Genomic DNA, 17,444 nt, shown 5'->3' on the forward strand with positions numbered 1-17,444 from the left:
TCTCAAAACAAAAGGTTATGCCAAAAACACTAGAGAAGAATATTTATACTAGAATACACTTATTGTCTAGATAATATCCATCTTCAGTGGTGACTAGTGGCCTATAATTCAGAGAAAGGGTTATAGTTTCTAGCACGGGCTGCTATGGTAACTAGATACTAGACAGATAGTTTTCCCTGACTTTTTAAAAAGAAACAACACACGATTACATGCACTTTTAAAGGAGTCAAAATAAATCAATGCTTCATATACCAGGTGTGCCTCACTTGTTTCACAAAAGGAAATAAATATATTCCTGGAAAATATAAAGTCTGAATTCTTTATTTTTAATAAAAGTATAGAACAGGCTCTGAATTCTAATTGGATTTGTCTGGTATGTATGCCACGCATATTGAAACTGGAATAGATCTTAGAATTGCTAACAAGAGAAATGAGTTAGAAGTCTCTGAAAAGATAAACTTACCCAAAAGATGGGGTTGAATTTTGTTTTGTTTTGGTTTTTTTCCTGCTCGCTCTAATCAGTATTCCTCTGGCACAGAACTTGGGCTTCAGATGTTTTATACTTCTTCTGTGAAACTCTTTGTCCTGTGATGCCAAAGAAAATGGTAACCTTTCTTCTTAACACTGAACCATCCTTTGCTTTGTCCCTCTTTTGTTTGTTAACTTACCACAGAGGATGTTTAGAAAGTTGTTATATCTCTTGTGAAATGTCTAGAAATGTGTTAGAATAAAGCGGCATTTTGTACAATGTAATATTTTTTTCAAAAGATGATTACCCCCCATGCACATACTTTTGCAGTGCCTGGGCAAAACTTTTATACATTTTAAGGCTGTCAAACTATCCTTATTTCAGTGCTTCCTCTGAAGTATCTGGCACAGACTATTTTTGGGTTAGAGCTTGTCTGACTTTTTCTAATTTTCAGTTTTTGAATCACAACTTTAGGGAACCTGCATATAGCTTTGTCTTGTGTTCAATTGGTTTTAAATGGTGGTGTTTTTGAAAGAAGGAGATTGTAAAAAAGATGGGAATGTCAGTGACTTCACAGAAATACGTGTGACATGACAAAAGGGTGAAACCGTTCAGGTGGGTTTATGGTGGTGATGTCTCTGCATGGATTTAGTGTCTGGGCCTTGAAAATCCATATTAAGCATTCAGAAGGGCATTCTTCCGTAAGCTTCTCACACCTTAGACTGTCCTCTAAGTTTAGTATATATGCATGTATTACTTGCATACCACACACACACTTCCTTCCAAAATTTGACCTTCTAAAATTGAAGTGCCTGTCTTAAGCAGGAAAGCTGAATTTCAGTTCAGAATAGAAACAACCCACTTAGATTCCTTCTCTAACCAAACTTTAAAACCAACTTCTAAGTAGCAGCAGTGGCATTTCTATTGAAGCAGCTAAGGGAGTCAGTTGACTTAATAGCACATTGGTCTTCAATCCACAGGTGACCACCTCTCCTTTTAAGTGGTCTTAATGTTCCACTAATCAATATAAAATTTCTTCTGGTAATTTTACTGTCTACTAACTCTCCTGGTCTCTCTTCTATTTATTTCACAGCCCTACAGACTGTTTTTAGCTCTTTTCAAATGTGTAGATCTACCCATAGAGGACTGTCTTCAGTAGCAGCTACAGTTTGAGTTTCTGGCTGAGCATGAAAGGGAGGGTGAGTGATCTGAAGATTAAGCTCTGTCCTTGCACTGTGAAGCCATAACTATGGGGAAATCATTTTTCTTCATTTTGTCTTTCCAAAAACCATGTGTCTTATTTAGAGGTGAGGGGTGACATGAGGGGGATACAGTTTTTTTTAAAATGGCTTGTTCATTAAACACCGCTGAATGTTGCACAATAATATTTTCCTGGAGAGAAACTAAATACCAGAGGAAACATATTCCAACTATTTGTGGTTGATGTGGATTGAAGCACCTAAAGGTGATCCCTGTTCTTGAAAAATCACAAATGGAAAAAATAGGTGGTTCCTCACAGCTGTGTTTTTTTATTTATTTATTTTTACTTGCTCCTAAGGCTACTAGAATATGTTATAGAAGTCGATGCATTAACAGTTTTCCTAGTTTTCCTGGGGCTTAGGCTCCTAATCAATGGAATAAGATCTGAGTGTTTAAAATAGCAAAAATCCTATATGAAGGTAGACACACTGGGACAATGTCAAATGCTGCTGTATCAAGAGAGCCATTGAAATCAGTGGAGTTGTTGGACCTGTGGGAAAATGTACCCATCAAAAATCTTGTATATATTTTTAAAATGTTTCCTATCTGCAACAACCTAGGAGAGGCACCTTCCTGTAAGACCTGCCCTCCCCCACTTTGCCATATGTGCAATTTCCTTTTTTAACATCTTGCCAGTTATAAGCAGATTTGACAGATCTTCTGCTGGCACAAATGGCTTCACTCCATTTATGTACATATATTGTTACCATTTTTTTTAACAGCAAATGATTTGGCCTATTTTGACCATTAGCAGAAAGGCCATCCTCTCAGAGCATGACTTTGGAGGTCTTGGAGTCAGTCCTTTGACATGATTTGACACCCTTGAGAAGGATTTTAACTGGAACTCATCCAAGTAATGCAGAGTTCTATGCTGTAGATACAAAGGCACATGTATATTGAATGACTAGGTTTTAGAAAAATGTCCTGTTCATCCCCTGGCTGCCCTTCCCCTTCTCAGCTGCAGGATCCCACTTCCAAACTTTCTTCTGAGACAAAGCTTGGAGTAATAAATTAACTGAATGTGAAAATCCACTCTGCCTGACCTATTCCAGCTGCAAAGATTCCCCTCCCTGATTCCCACCCTATCTTCTTTTTGCTATGATTTAATTGTGTTTAAAAATAAAAATCATCTCCCTCTTGCTGTCCCATTCCAGCTGCAAATTCCTGTGTTCCATGTAGGAGCCATATGTTTAAAATAGAGTTCTCCTTTCTCATTCAGAGACAGTTCACCAGTGCTATCAATAAGAAGGTGGGGAGCTCTGCTAAACGTCTTAAAACAAGGAGTATTCACAATGACTCTCCTGTTCCTGCACAAGAGGTACTCTCTCACTTCAGCTGAGTGAATATAGTAGACTAGTCCCCCAAGGCTGTACTTTTTTGGAGCTGGAGTTTACATTAAATTACCTCCACACAGAAACACATAGCATAAAGAATGAATCTTTTGAATCCAGCAGTACAGTCAATTGTGGCTCTTGGAAGAGGCAAACAAGATGATCATTCAATGCATAATGCTTTCTAGCTACATTACTACATTGTATTTCTAATTTAGAGGTTTTTTTTCCCTTTTCAAAATAAAATTGCACTTTCCCTCTTTGTCCTATTAGATCTTCTAAGTCCCAAGTATTATAAGAGCAGCACTTTTAGAGGCATTAAACAACCCCAGCAATAGCTGAAATTAGTAGTTGTGGCTGATGATGCCCCTGTCTAAGTAAGACCGTAGACAATTGAACAGAAAGAAATACTTCTGGAGCACTAGCTGTCATAGGCAAAGGAGGTCCTCCCACTCTACAAACACTTGTTGCCTTGTGATATTATAGTAGAGCTGATTTGTACTATTCGTTCGCAAAAGTGAATTATGGCAATCAGCCTCTATCTTTCAACGTGTGATTCTTTTTTTTTAATTTTTTTTTTTATTTTTTTTTCCCCATTGGCAAACACTATGAACTGCTGCCATCCTTGTATCCACACTGCAGAACTCTGCATTTCTTGGATGAATTCCAGTTAACATTCTTCCCAAGGGCATAAAGTCATGTCAAAGGACTGACTCTTTACGAACTCCAAGAGGATGCTCCTAGGGAATGGCCTTATTGTGTATGGAATTTCTTAATCTTAGCAGCTGGAAGCCCACCCTCACTGTTCCATATGGCATTCTCATGATACTGGTTTTGGAGTTCATGATGATGGATATATTGAAATGTAATCTCCAATAATATTAGGACCAAATTATATCCTTGGAAACCTCTAAGAATGCTGAGCTAAAAGAATGGGTGTGCCCAGCACTCCAACAATGATGAAAGGAAGTATACTGCTTCCAGATCACTGCTTGACATGAAATGAAGCATAGAGTTTGTTGCATCACTGTAAAGGCATAGCCTATACATCTTCTGGCACTTTATTGCTGGTACCATCTGATGTGAAGTGTTGGGGGCAAACATCTTGTGCCATCCTAGTGTGCCCCTTCTGACCTAGCACTGCTGTTAAATGCTGCTGGAACTGCTGGTGAGTGCTGCTAGTAGTAGTAAATGCCTTCCCATCTCTTGTACTTCTGACTGAGCCATCCAAATAGTTGCTGCACCTGGGGTAATGGAATGGGATCCTGTTCTTTTCCCCACAATTTCTGGATTCCAGCATAGGTAGTGATAATCATAGTGTTGCCTCATAATTAGTGATGCATAATACTAGCTACTGCCATGACTGCACTTATTGGAGATGCCTGTTGAAAAGTTCCATTGTTGCAAAGAGAAAAAGCTGCTAGAAGGGTGTTCTCTAGTAGGACTCTGCAGATTTGAAATTCATTCCTTCCCCTCATGCCATAACCACCCTTTTATAAATCTACAGGGCACAGTGTAATGCATATCTTTTCTCTCTCATCTAAAGTTAAGAAATTCTGGAGGCAGTTTTATAGGCTAGATAGTACTATCTGCCACTTATTGCTAGAGTCTGAATGAATTGTATTGAAGGAGGCAAGGACTGAATTGTATTGGTGAATTCTCAGAAATACCCTGAGTTGAGAACAAATGCTCTTTGCAGTGAGTTTCCTTATTTCTTTGTACCTTCTCCTTTGCATCTCTTATGACAAGCTATAATTTTGAAAGTTAATCTATGGTAGAGAAACATCTGCAATGGTTTTGTTATGCTTTAGTTTATAAAAAAAAAAAAAAAGTTATACATGTACTGAAATATAACTGATTGTTTCTTAGAGATTTGAGGAGTGAGAGATTAGAATTAATCTTAAAGACTCAGAAGAAACAAATCAACCCTATTATAAGCAAGCACAACTCCACTAGAGCAGCTGACACTTTATCAGTGCTGTACTTGGGCCATAAACTGTAAGCTAGTGTATCATAAAACCTTAAGCTATAACAAATGTTAATGAAAGATGTTGTTCACTGTAGCTATAGATTACATTGTGCTTCTCTAAATGCACTGCCTTTGCAGTATCAAAACAGAATGTGCCAAATTCAACCTTGCTCTGACTTCAGTGGACTTGCATCAGAGGGGAACTTGAATTAGGATATGATGCCAGGGAAGCATAAGATGGTTCATACTGTAGTCTATCAATTTATCTCATCTTGGCTAATAGATATTGGTATGTAGGTGCACATGCCCTATTTTGAATATATTCTCTCTTTTTGAATATGGAAATCATGTACTAAGAAATCTTGTCTAAATACTAACTACTATTCCAAAATTCTAATTTAACGCTTCTTAGAAAAGAAATAAATCCTACTTACAGTTTGTCCTTCTTCCTGTCCAGTTTGTTGAAGCAGATAGGGAGAAATTCATGTGAATCCTTAACCTTGAGGCTCTCAGGAAAGTAAGTAGATTAATAGCTCAGGATAACCAAAAAGACACTAACAGAATATGACTCATGCTATATATTTTAAAGGCTTATAGCTCCTGTTACTGATAGCATTTGATAACAAAGGTATATGAGGAATCTATGAAATCCCATTGAGTTCAGTAGAGTTGAAAGGATGTAAAAGAGGATTTACTCATGTGTGATGTGCAGTTTTAAGAAGCAGTATTTTATCTTAATCTATCAAATAGAAGATATTATTCTAGTCCGTTGAGTCAGTGATGCTATGTCATTCTGTCCGAGGGTCTGCAGGTGGGGTACCTGGAATTGATAGTATTGGTTTTATAGCATTGATATGTTGTAAAAAAAAAAAAAAAATCACTTACATCATTTATATAGGTTAGTTTATTCTTCTCACTCTGTCACTTTTGGAAGGCTCTTTAGAAAGGAGATTAAAATATCCCACCATCTGACATAATTCTAGCGCTCTGATGTCAGTGTTGTATATAAAGGCAATACTTACAATAGAGATATAGCAGCAGGATGCTATAAAAAGTAAACTACTTTAAACACCCACGGTTTCTAAGGATGTTAACTACACAAAAACATATGAGGAAGTCATTGACTGCTGAAGGTTTCCTGAAGCTTGACACCTAACTGATATGCCTTGTAATGAAATGCAGAAATTGTGAAAGCCCAGACATTGTGTAGGTTACAGAATTCCCAGCAGTAGTAGAGCAGCCTTCATTATTAGGCATACAATTGTGAAGAGTGACAGAAAATGAATTGCCGGTTGACAGGAACAAGACTTCCCTTCCCTCACTTTAGCTATTTTTTCCCTTGAAGTTGTAAAAAGCGGACACTGTGGACTCAATCTAGTTTCTACTGAAATCAGTGGTACAGCCCCCATAGATTTCAATGGGAATAAGATTAAGTTGCTTATTCATGTTGTTTTAAGTAAACTTGATTCCTTTCATCCCATAATGTAGACACACTTTCCTCATTTAGAACTATTTTGGCCTCCGTACTTCATGAGTAGTCCCACTGAAATAAATGATCTACTCACGGAGTAAGATACCACTCAGCATGCATGAGGGTAGAATGATTGTGCCATTCATCTTCCCCAGGGAAACTATATCATTAGATGTCAGAGTATCCTTCATTATTAGACTATTGGTGCAGCAGTCTTATGAATTCTGTGTAAAGTGCTAGCTAGGTCTTTACTTAAAGGCTGTCTTTGGGAACTTTGTAAGCTTGTTTATTATATAACAAGTATTTTATAATACAATTAAATGAAAATAGAAGTTAAATTACACCAGGAAAAAGAGAGTGCATAGTAAATTATAAGTCACCAGATGGTAATTATTGAAAGTTTGATGAAATGTGTCAGCCAATTGTAGTAATGCATTTACATACTCAGAATTTTAACTACACCAAGGTTTCAGTCACCGTTATTTACTTACTAACTTGAAATAAAGGATTTCTTCTTCGTTCCTAACTAGAAGCAATAATATAGTCTTTTCATTCCTTGTCAAATGGCCATTCAAAAAGATGGGATTTGCTCAAAGTCCAAAAGTTCTGGATTATTTCAAGATAAGACAAATGAATGTAAAGAGCAAGGTATCTTCACCAAGAAAAGAATGAAACCCCTTTAAGACAATCTTTCCCATTCCTGCCAGAGACAGTGGGTATTTACTTATGTTAAAGGTATCTTATCAGTTTAAGAAATGTACTTGCTCAATCAATAGGCACCTTTTAGGAAAATTTAAGAAACTTAAACCACTAACGAACGTGCATATTTTCTATTACTACATTAAATGTAGCAACAGAAAATTAGAGAAATATGTGGAATAACTTAGGAAAGGATGATGCTTATATTATAGTTATAGTAGTATAGATATAGACTATAGATATATAGTATAGTGCCTTGCCTGATTCTTATAAAATTCACATGTGCAAATTGTGAGGAGCATTACACTGGAGTGACTGTTGGCCAATACTGTACCTTTGCATGCTTGTGCTGTGGGGGTAGTAAAAACTGTGTAGCCCAGATAAGCAACATAGCTTGGGGCAATCCTGAGATAGAAATCCCAGATGCTGCCTATCCCCTACCCAGGACCAAAGTCCCTGACTTTACCATAGCTGTGTGAGAGCAGATAACACAGGAGATGAGCAAGAGCTGTGGTTTCCATGGAAGCAGTTTCTTCACTGCATCCTGGTCTCAATCAATCAGGGAGGCTGCTCAAGAGAGTATCTTCAGATATCAGTATTTAAATAAGCATTTGCAGAGAGATAGCCAACTTCCATGAGATTGAAGCAACTTCTGCATTTGTAGACATTAGTGAAGGAAAAAGAATACTTCCTTATGACACTCCTCAAAGCAGCCAATAAGTTAGGAAATCTAGGTTTTCCTAAACCTTCTGAAACTCAAGAACAAAAGTTCTAATTGCAAAGCTAAGATGCTGGAAATCAAACTGATGAAAACAGCAAAATCTGAAGTTGCATTAAAAAATTTTCATCCTGTCCAATAGGGACAGTACTGTTACAGGGTCCATTATCCCAGGGTCCCTTCAACCTTTTCACGATGGTGCAAATGGACAATGGCTCTTTGAGTTACGGTCATTTCTTTCCAAACATGTAGCTCATTTTCCACTGTTTTTGAGATTATCCTGTTTCAGAAATGAGTAGTCCAAGGCTAGATCCACAAAAGCATTTCAGAAATAGTTAAATCTCATCTTGAGTAGTTAGTCCAAAATTTCAGTCCCTATTACCCCTGCCCGCAGTCCATGGGCACTTTACATTTTGACACAAAACTCCCCCACGCATCAAATTCTGCTGTTGGGCATGCCCAGAAACAACCTAGTCCTGGCAGTACTATGCAGTTCATCACCTGGCTCATCCCAAAGGCTGACTAAGATCTACAAACTTAGCTTCTTTCTGTTTGTCACCTGAAGGGCTCAATTCAGGAGGGGTCTAACAGATCTGACTTCCTACAAACTAAGCATGTCTAACAGATTTGACTTTCTATAAACTAAGTATTTGTATCATAAACATTCACTGGAGCATGGACAGGAAACGAGATTTCCATTATCCCAGACAACTGCTTAAATCACTAAGCAGAAGTGTCATGTTCCCTATTATACATACTGTCCCTTTAAATGGAAGAGGTTCAACAAGACTGTGATTGCCCCTCATTCCTCTACCCACCAAATAACCTATCTTCAACTAAACTGGCTTTGACACTCTAGCCAGCTACCTGTTGGATACAGAGGCACAGAAGCACTTTCTTCTCCTACTGTGTTGGAGAGAAATGACTAATTTTATGATTTTTTTTTTAATGGCTAAGCCCCCTAACTCCAAAAGAGGGTTTAGGCTTTGACTTGTGAATGGAGGGTGGTTCCCTGGACAAAGAGAGAGATTTAGGACATAGTCCCATCCTCACTGTTTCTCATTTGGTACTTCAGGAGGCTTATCAATGATTAAGCTTGTTATTTTGAACTATGTTCTTAGGCACTTATCATTTCCCATGCCTTGTACAGAAAACTTAGGTGCATCTCTCTTGAAATTCTGGATTTGATTTGGGGGTAAGGACCTAAAAGTTAGGTGTCATGAAAATCAGTACTTAAATTCCTTGTGTCCCTCTAGAATTTTGAAAGTACTGCTAATGAGACATCTTGAATGGGACCACCAATTGGACTTCAGTTTTCAAGGTTTAACACGTGAGTGGGAATGAGCGAGTGGGGTATGTTTGGGAATGTCCTTGCTAGGATGTGCTGGAGGCATATTCTGTTTTGTCCTGTTAAAGTTTTTCAGAAGTGCATCCAAAATCACAAGTTACTTTTCAAAATGTTGTTCCCTGGGTTTTTTGGGACAATACGAGTCAGATGGTGTGTTGGATATGGGCATTTAAAGAAAGGCAGAAAAATCCGGGCTGACTATATGAGGAGGGGAATTATTCAGAAGGTGGCTCAAGGTAAGTGTCTCTGGATTTAAAAGAGATGAATTGTGGAGGAGGGGGTTTGCTGCTAGGAGTATAGAAAGTGTAGCTCAATATGGGAGGGAGTGGTCACAAGAAATTCACTAGGGACAACATATGTCACAGCTTCATGAAAAGGGATGGACCCATACATAAAAACTGGTAAATCTAAAAGGAAGTATCTAAAACCATAATTGAGCTAGGGCTTGTTTGATAATAGCCAAGACAGCAGTGCTTGGGGGCAAGAGGCTACAATGGTTTCAAATTGCTGCTGTAGACTTGCTGTGCTAACCCTGTCATTTTGCTCCTCTGCACCTATTTCCCTTTTCTCCCATCTGTAAATTGGGAAAAGATAGGCCTTAATACCTAAGCGTTATGCGTCTTTGTACAGAAATAGTAGCAAAGCACTTTCTACATATTAAACCAAGGCTGTTAAATGTATTTATATTCATACTTAAATATTTCTTACAGTTAAGGAAAGCTGCTAAAAGAACAGAGACTTACTGTAGTTAAGTTATCATGGGCATAGCAACACTGCTGTGTGTGCACAGATGCTTCTCAGTACATTCCTGAAGTGATCTAGTTTACAATCTGCAGTGCTGGCTGACTGTTGACAGTGGTGTTTCAGTTTGGCCTGGGATTTGAATGCCAAGGAGAGTAGTGAGAGAGAGAGAAGATGGCTTTTGTGGGGAGTGATGCCAGCAACAGACAGAAGTAAATACCACAGCTGCTTAATCCAATGGTTCTCAACCTTCTGGCCCTGCAAACCAGATGCATAGCCCAGCACTGGTTTGTGGGTCAGATCCCATAGGTGGAGTTGATCCATGGCCTGATCCATCATGGAAGTCAGCATGTGGTCTGTGAGTGTGATCTGGCACACTGAGCTGGCTCTGTACCGAGTCTGGCTGTGGAGCAACCCTGCATGCCATATTTGGCCATGGAGCAATCCCATGCACTGGCACAATTGCTGCACAGAGCTATTCCATTTGGGCCATGGGGCTCCCCATGAGTCCAGAAATTTGATAGTTGGGGAGCAGTAGCTGTATTAATTGCCATGTCTCTGGAAACCATAGCAATTAATGCTGCCAAATTTCAAAACTCATAGGAAACCCTATGTGCCGGGTGACATGGCCCTGTGGACCAGAGATTAAGCCACACTGGTTTAACAAATCCAGAGAGATGGAGGTGATGGTAGTGACCACACACATTGGAGAGAAATGGACTATGGTGCATGTAAATCAGCATTGGTGGTTCTTGGGAAAGGGAATGTAACCTCACCCATGTTAAATATATAGCTGCTGTAAAGGGCTGTGGGTTCTCAGGTTTTATATACACATCACATTGAAACATAACTTTGGTTACCACTGATGGATAGAGTGAAACTTAATCTGAGCTCTGTGACTTTACCTGTTTGGCAAAGGAACCACTCTAACTATAGAGAAAGTGTCAGTAGGAAATTATGAAGTATTTTTTTGAAACTTTAATAAAAGACTTTCCTGAATTACAGCTGCAGGTGGAATGTAAGGACAATCTCAGAGTCTACAGCAGGGGGGAAAGGGATAGAAGGAGTTCGTCTGTTGAAAATAAATTAATTTAATGTGTATGAAACAGGAGAATTCCCCTGTTCCATGAGTCCCATTCCATCTCTCCTCTAACTGCCATGTTTTATTAAAAAGGTATTTTACATAGTGAAAAGATTAATATATAAAAATTCAAGAATAAAAGTACAATATTATAATATTTATTTTATATATGGAGTGAGTGGTTTGTGGCATGTAATAAAAGTAAATGGTATAATTCCTGAGAGAACCGATACAAACTGTTAGAGTAAAACCTTGTAGGTCTTTGCTCTACAAGAATTTATATTGCCTCTTTTTTTCACTAATAAAGTATTGCATTTATTTTGATTTGAAAATGGTGGGTCCAATTCTCTTCTTGCTTGTATCCCTTTTTAAATGTAATTACTCCTGATTTGCCACAGGTTATATAAGAGGAAATTGGACCCTGTATATGTAATCTGTCAAATGTTGGGGGAACTTTGATCTGTGAAGCATTTTAAAGGGTAAGAAAAGTAGTACTGGATATAAGGGGAAAAAAGCAGTAAAGGTGATAGTGACTTTAAAGGTCTACTAAATGAGAAAATATAATCTTTTGTATAAACGGATGCTACCCTATAAAATATTAGAGGAGGCTGTAACTCATAACTAAATCCTCATCAGCCATGCTATTATTAGCTGAGTTCTGCATAAAAGTTTATTTTGGCTCTGGGTTACATCATCAACTTTTATAGAGCTATACCACATAAATGCAATCAACATTGCTCAGTTGAGCCATAACAGCCCCTTCCATATTTTTGCACAATGACCACCTCCCTCCCCCTCCTTGGCTTAAATTATTTTGTGCCTCTTATTCTTCTACTGAAGGCTTTAGTCTCTTTCTTTAGTTTCTTTCTACCTGACAGAGTCCCTATCATATCTTGATTTTTTTCCCAAAGAACTCACTGCTCTTGTGTAGATATTTGTCCTCTTCTCAGTCCTCCTGAGGTCTCAGAACAGCATATTTATTATTTTGAATGTTATGATAGGACTGATTTTGTGGCATCAGATCTCTCTGACTTAAATTTTGATGCATGTGTTTGCAGAAAGGAGTATAACATCTCTGCATGAAGTGGGCAGGTATACAAAGCTAGCCTATAATAACACCTTTCCATGGGTGCAGTGTTCAGTGAAGTAGAAAGTAGAAAAAGAAAACAGAAGGACAATCAAACTCCATTAAGTTATTGTGTGCATGTGGGTGTGCATGTTGACATTCATGCCTGTGAACATTCGGAAGGGAAAAGGGGAGCTGCTTGCCACGCTGTGGTATGGGCTCTCTAATAGTATTAAAACTCTTTGGCTAGGAACAGATATTACACAAGCTGGTTTAAGTGATCAGAAACTGGTTTAAACCTGTAACAGAACAGCTGTCCAGTGCACATAAACCAGTTTGAAAATGGCTGAAACCGGTTTGAGATAATGGTTGAATGTAGTACCAGACTTAACTGATTTGGGTCAAACCTGTTTATGCAATGTCTATCCCAGACCCCTTGCTGGTTTAAGTTAAACCAGAGTCCCCCAGCATCCTGGCATGCTCTCTGGGCTGGGTGGGGCTCTCTGCTCCACAGCAGGGCTGGCCCCTCCCCTCTGCACCCTGGCCAGAGCTCCAGCAGAGACTGCAGGCACAGCAGGGTCTGCTGGCTTCCCCATGCCCTCCTGCCCCCACCCCTCACTGCTTAAGCAGGGATCCCTTCCTCCTCTCTGCCACAGCACAGATCATAGCCAGCATGTGTTATGCTAGCTAATGCTGTATAAGGCTCCAGCAGAGACTGCAGACACAGCAGGGTCTGTCTGGCTTCCCCCTGCCCTCCCCTCCCCCCTGCTCAAGCAGGAAATCCCTCTGCAGACAGTATGATGAAGGGAGGGAGATTGGGAAACTCCATATCATCAACAGATGCATGCACTGCACCCCCCACCCCCACCCCATTGCCTCAGAGCGCTAGCCTGGGACTGGGGGCTGGCAACACTCCCACCCCTTGAGCAGGGGAAAAGCCTGGGATGGTGCAGGCAGACCTCTCCTAATGAGAGAGTCCTGCCAGGGACTGGCCACCCCCCCCTGAGCTCAGCACTGTAGGAGGGAAGGGAGGGCTGCTCTAGCACCCCCTGGCTTCTAGCCTGAGCCACTGCAGGCATATTCCTGAATTTCCTCAGTCCAGAAAGAATGTCTGTCTGGTTACAAACAGTTCAGCCTAGCCAGGTTAGACTAACCTGCAGAGATTGCATCAATTCAGGCTCCGGTTTTTTGAATGTCTGTCCCTAGCCTTCTTGTTTATGCATGGATACATTCCCACTATAAGGTACACAGGCTTTTTGGCTCTTAAATAAAATTGTATTGTTCTTTTTTTCCTAAAACCTAGACCCACATCCTCATTTACATTAATAGATTGCTATTTAATTTGGAAATCAAAAAATTTCTTGTTTTTGAAACCAATAGACTTCCATGTAAATAAGGCCAGGAGAAACTGTTGAAATGTCCAAATGGATACAACTCAACAATTGTGCCAAAGAAATAAGTAAATGTAAAAGCAAGGAAAGATGATAATCTCTCAGAAAACCTTCAGGAATCACAGAAAACCCTGAAATATTTAACCTTCTTGCAAATAATCTCCAGAGAAATATGTAAGTTTATGTATTTTTGTGCAAGTTCCTCAGTTACTGATTTATGTTGTTTTATGTCCCAAAGGCTGATGCTGTCCTTGAATTCAATTACTCCTGTCAGTACTGCTTCTAACCCAGAAGATGACTGTAGACAACAGCACAATAGTGAAGCACATGTTTCTTTATGACCTGCTTGGGATTTCCACAGACATAGCACCATGAAGCTCCATTCTCCTCACACTAGTGAAGGTAGCAATTATTATAGCTAACTCTGTTTCCATTTTAGCCACCTGCTATTATCTAAAGTTTTAGACACCTGAAAATTTCCCCCTATCAGGCTGAAATTTTCCATATTTATAACTTGTCTACACAATGCAGTTAGTTACACAGCAAGCCACTGGGTAAATTTGCAGTGCTTTAGCTACCGTGTGTTAACTTCCCACACACACACTATTAATAGGCTTTAGTACTCCAAGTTATACCATAGAACCACTCTGAACACATACTAAGTGTGCCCACATGAAAAGTCAGTGCTTTGCAAATGCATATCTAAGCTTATTCCCTAAGTTCTGTACGGAGAGAAGCCCTTGGGCTTTCAACCAAGGGGAACTGGAGATGCACACACTGTCTTTGACTGTTTTTGATCAGAACTACAGGATGACTGATCAAGGACTGAAAGTAAAACCTTGTCTTAAACCTAAGCCACTTTGTGCAGAAGTACTTTTGAGTAATCTCATGGACACTGATTTTTTTGAGGTGCAAGTCTCAAAAAACCTTACTTTTGCATGAATTCAGAACATTTCACATGGTTGTTTCTGGCTAAGTTAGTAAAGCATAAGAGAGGTAGCACTATACTCACCTACTTGACTTTGTCCATTGCAGAGAGACTTAGTTAGCTGTGTTAGTCTGAAGTTAAGTAGAAGGCAGAGGGAAAACTTCAGTTGAACCTTTTAAGATTATTTCTTGCAGACTTTAGGCAGGACCGTGATTAATATTTCTCTGCTGCCACCAAAACAAGGCAACTGCTCATCATCTGTCCTAAAAGTTAGAGCTGGGACTTGGTGACTGGATTTCATACCTAATTGTGCCTCTTGTTGGCTGGGTAACCTTGTACAACTTATTTCCATCCCAGTGCCTTAGGTTCTCCATCGGTAAAACAGCAACAATGATGCCAACCTCCTTTGCTAAGGCATTTTGAGGTTGATTGCTGAGAAGCAATATATAGGCTATACTTTACTGTTTATTAATATCACTGTCACAGAGCACCGAGGTGCCCTGCTCCTAAAGAGGAGAAACTGTGAGAGAAAGAGCCCTAGCAGCGAATAAGGAGCCCAGCTGGTGGTTGCCAGGGCAACTGGAGTCGGCAAACGACCCACACCTGCCAGCAGTCAACTGGCTGTGAGGGGCAGGGCCTGGCTCTTATAAAGCCCAGGAGCTAAGGCCAGGGAGTCCCCTGCCAGCAGCCAGAGAGAGAGGAGCTCCCGGAGCAAAGATGCGAGAACCGCAGGTACCGCTCAAGCAGAGTAACGGATGGCAGCTCTAAGATGTCTGAGCAACATGGGTTTAGCCGGGCAGCTTTAAGTTATGTTATAGCCTAGGGGCTTGTGTTTTGTTTTGTTGTTACACTGGTGGTTTGGGTGAGGCTATAAGGGGATGGAGGAGGCCTCATAGGGGACCCATAGTAGTGTGGGGACCCCAGCGCCAGTAAGGGCATGGCGTACGGGGTGCATAGACCCCAGTCCCAGAGAGGGGTGGTTGAGAAGCCCCAGTGCGGGCATGGTGAGCCCCAGAGAGGGGGCACTATTGAAAAGCCCCAGAGCGGGCATGGTGAGCCCCGGAGAAGGGGGCAGCAGTGTGGGGGACCCGAGAAATGGGTGGCAGTACAGAGACGGCCTTAGAGAAGGGGGCAGTACAGAGAAGACCCCAGAGAGAGGGTGGCAGTACAGGGAGGGCGAGTGTAAACCTGACAGACCAATGTCTATTCCAGCTGCGAGGCTTGGGGCGTGGTATAAGGGGTGGCTGGAGCCAAGCATAGCCCGTAAGGCTAGGGTGCCCAGGAAGTACCCATCATAGAGTGAGACCCACGAAGAGTCCGGGAAACCACGGGGTCTGAATCAACACCGAGAAGTGACCAAGAGGGCGTAAGGCAGCCTCCCAAACTTATTTAAACATCAAAGACGTGGCGGGCGAGAATTTGAGGGTGCCCTTGGGCCAACTTGGCACAGGAAGGGGGCCTTGAGGAGATCACAGCCTTCCTGTAGGACCCCGCCGTGACAATTGCTATTATTTTGATGGCTACTTGAGGTCTACAGGGCATGCAGAAAAGTGACTAATGAACTGAGGGAGCTAAAGAAGGTTAGGGAAAGGGAAATCTGACAGCCCTAGAGATATGGGAATGGCTGAAATGAAAAAAATATATATGTCCAATGCCTAAATTTTTCAGCAGAACAAAATTTATTACTGATGTGAGGAAATGTCTGCATTAAGTATGAGTCTAATAAGTGTTCCACATGAATCAGTAAGATCTATACATCAATTAAAATTGTATGCATTTTCCTCAGTTCTAAGTCATTAACCAAGCAACCATAACATCGTCTTAAACTTGTGTATGAGTTGGATTAGCCACAGGGTAGATAATGTATATCCGAGTGATATTTCTATTATTATTATTATTATTATTATTAGCCACATTTGTAATTCAAAATACAAAAAACAGACACTGCTATTTGGCAGTGTACATATGGTATGTGTGTGGGATTCTCCCTATTGCTCCCTTTGTTAAAAGCAATCCACATGGTCTCTTGAAAGATTCATAGACATTCGGGCTGGAAGGGACCCCGAAGGATCATTGAGTCCAGCCCCTGCCCCAGGGGCAGGAATTCAGCGGGGATCATAGGATCCCAGCAAGATAAACATCCAAATGAGTCTTGAAGGACTCCAAAGTAGATGCTTGAACCACCTCCGGCGGCAGTCTATTCCAAACCTTGGGGGCTCGAACAGTAAAAAAGTTCTTCCTTATGTCCAGCCTGAACCGGTCTCAGCAGAGTTTGTAACCGTTTGATCTTGTCATCCCCTGGGGCGCTTGCATTTTTCTGTGTTAAACACCATCAGGTTCTTGTCCACCCATTTCATGAGCCTGTCAAGATCTGCCTGGATCACCCTCCTGTCCTCAGGTCTGCTTTGCCCCAGAGTTTGGTGTCATCGGTGAACTTGGCCAGTCCGCTTCTGACACCAATGTCTACATCACTGATGAAGATGTTTAAAAGTATAGGCCCTAGGACAGAGCTTTGAGGGACCCCACTGGTCCCAGTGCACCATGATGATTGACTTCCGTCAACCACCACCCTCTGGATCCACTCAAAGTGTCATAGACAGCCTGAAACAAGGCTACAAAATAAAACATTTCGAGCTTGTCTAACCCAGGAACATTGACTGGAAATTAGCAATTCCATGGTAGGTATTCTGGTATTAAATTCTCCGTTGTGATACTCTATGCTGGAATAAAAGTGACGATTTTGGAAGAGGAGTAATAGTTCCCAAATGAAGTCATTGTTAGACCAGAATAGAGTGGCCACAAGGTGTTATAGTTGTTCTGCTATATCTAGGTTAATTCATGTACTATATATACAAGCTCAAAATTAATCTTCTCTTTGTAAGAAACTATTGTAGGAATACTGAAGTAGAATGACTGCTGTTCTTTAGTCTAGAGAGTACTAAATCTCCATTTAGTGGTTGAGGCAATTTCTC

The sequence above is a fragment of the Alligator sinensis genome, unplaced genomic scaffold, assembly GCF_000455745.1.
Source record: "Alligator sinensis unplaced genomic scaffold, ASM45574v1 scaffold563_1, whole genome shotgun sequence".
Classification (NCBI taxonomy): domain Eukaryota; kingdom Metazoa; phylum Chordata; order Crocodylia; family Alligatoridae; genus Alligator; species Alligator sinensis.